The sequence below is a fragment of the Penaeus vannamei genome, chromosome 22, assembly GCF_042767895.1.
Source record: "Penaeus vannamei isolate JL-2024 chromosome 22, ASM4276789v1, whole genome shotgun sequence".
In the NCBI taxonomy this organism is placed as follows: Eukaryota; Metazoa; Arthropoda; class Malacostraca; order Decapoda; family Penaeidae; genus Penaeus; species Penaeus vannamei.
In genome coordinates, this window is record NC_091570.1 from 36,275,587 (window position 1) to 36,278,086 (window position 2,500).

The 2,500-nt window shown below is 37.5% G+C and overlaps 1 protein-coding gene across 1 annotated transcript in view; it reads right to left on the reverse strand.

Annotated features, from left to right (window-relative positions):
• The window catches only part of LOC138865793 (probable G-protein coupled receptor CG31760), a 386,712-nt gene that overhangs the window by 243,659 nt on the left and 140,553 nt on the right, over positions 1–2,500 (reverse strand). The window contains exon 3 of the mRNA XM_070137117.1: positions 1,618–1,707. The gene's annotated coding sequence lies outside the window, so the exon portion shown is untranslated. The remainder of the gene's footprint in view (positions 1–1,617; positions 1,708–2,500) is intronic.

A 2,500-nucleotide genomic window follows, 5' to 3' on the forward strand; every position in this document is an offset into this window, starting at 1 on the left:
CACTCGGTTGAGCAATTCCGTCAGGTGTTGCGTCACGGGGTTGTCAGTCCCGTCTCCTCGCACGAGTCTCCAACCGCGAGACGCTGTTCCATTTCCGCCTCTATGGCAAGGATACGCAAGGCATTCCGTCTCCTCGCTTCACTCGGTTGAGCAATTCCGTCAGGTGTTGCGTCACGGGGTTGTACTCGTGTGATGGTATTTCTTTATCCGCGAGCAGTCGGGGTTTGTGGTGTCTGTTACACTTCTGGGTTACGTTTGTTGTTTTTTGTTGTTTGTTTTTTTTTTGTTTGTTTGTTCGCTCCTGGTAATGCGAGTTGTTTGTTCTTGGTGATGGGAGTTGTTTGTGTTTGTTTTTGGTGATGCGAGTTGTTTGTTTTGTTTGTTTGTTCGTTCCTGGTAATGCGAGTTGTTTGTTCTTGGTGATGGGAGTTGTTTGTGTTTGTTTTTGGTGATGCGAGTTGTTTGTTTTGTTTGTTTGTTTGTTCGTTCCTGGTAATGCGAGTTGTTTGTTCTTGGTGATGGGAGTTGTTTGTGTTTGTTTTTGGTGATGCGAGTTGTTTGTTTTGTTTGTTTGTTTGTTCCTGGTGATGCGAGTTGTTTTTTTGTTTTTTTCCTGGTGATGCGAGTTGTTTGTGTTTGTTTTTGGTGATGCGAGTTGTTTGTTTGTTTGTTTGTTCCTGGTAATGCGAGTTGTTTGTTTGTTTGTTTATTTCTGGTAATGTGAGCTGTTTATTTGTTTGTTCCTGGTAATGCGAGTTGTTTGTGTGTTTGTTTTTGGTGATGCGACTTGTTTGTTTTGTTTGTTTATTCCTGGTGATGCGACTTGTTTGTTTGTTTTGTATGTTCCTGGTGATGCGAGTTATTGTTTTTTGTTTTGTTTGTTCCTGGTAATGCGAGTTGTTTGTTCCTGGTAATGCGAGTTGTTTGTTCTTGGTGATGCGACTTGTTTGTTTGTTTGTTCCTGGTGATGCGAGTTGTTTTTTTGTTTGTTTGTTCCTGGTAATGCGAGCTGTTTGTTTTATATGGGATATAACTTGTTTGTGCTTGTTTGGATTTATATCGTGTTGTGGTTTAGCTTGAATTTGATTTGAGTCTCCCTTGTTTAGAAGACGTACAGGATTTATAATGGTCGTATCTACAACTTAATGAAAGCACAAATTCCTTTCTTAAAAGAGAAGAGGTAAAAAGAGGAGAAAAAGAAAGAGAAGGGAAGAGAAGACGTGAGAAGAGTAGAGAAGGAAAGAAAGAGAAGGGAAGAGAAGAGGTAAGAAGAGGAGAGAAGGAAAGAAAGAGAAGGGAAGAGAAGAGGTAAGAAGAGGGGGAGAAGGGAAGAGAAGAGGTGAGAAGAGGAGAGAAGGAAAGAAAGAGAAGGGAAGAGAAGAGGTGAGAATAGTAAAGAAGGAAAGAGAAGAGGTGAGAAGAGTAGAGAAGGGAGAAGAAAATAAACAGATAAACAAATAAACAGAAGGAGCTCAACAGCAGACCTTCCCTTATATCCAGAAAGTTAGTTCACCAGTACAAGTGGCACTATAATGCTAATCCTCCCATTCAACACCACAAGAAAATCCTTACGTTTTGACCCTTCCAGACTAAAGAGTTCAGCGAACTGGCACTCACCACTATGAGGAGCAGACAGTGCTAGGTCAAGATGAGATTCCAGGGCAGGCGCGGCACCATTCCTGGAGAGGTCGTCGAGGCGGCCGTCAGCTGAAGGAAAGGAAATCTTGGTCAGGTGACGCGAAATCAGCTGTTCGCAGGTTGTCGTTTTGTTGTGTAACAGAGATTAGACATGTGGATGATTATGAATGTCAGATTGGTTTTCGTAAGAAAGGAATCTTATCCCTTAGAAGACACATACATACAAATATGTGTGCGTGTATACATGTATATATATATATATATATATATATATATATATATATATATATATATATATATATATATATATGTATATATATATATATATATATATATATATATATATATATATATATATATATATATATATATATATATATATATGTATATATATCTACATATATCTGTGTGTGTATTTGTGTGTATGTGTGTGCGTGTGTGTGTGTATGTATGTACGTATAGATAGATATATAGATAAATAGATAGACCAGAGAAAAATACAAAGAGAGTGGGAGGGAGACAGAGAGAAAGAGAGAGAAACAGAGAGACAAACCGACAGACAGACAAAAAGGAAACAGGTAAAAAATACAATCAGAGAAAAAAATGTACACAGAAAATACATATTGAATTTTTATTGGATTCACAAGGCGGAATAACTTAGCAGAATTGTAGTTGAATGTCCTGACCAAACTTACCACAATTTTCACATTGAAAAGTTGGTTACTTTCCTACATACATCCTGCCTCTTCCCGTTGGCTTATTTACTTTTGTGTTAGTAGTTCTTTACTTATATATGTTTACTTATATTTGTTTATTCATATTGTGATTATATCCATATCTATATTTTTATCTATATATCTAT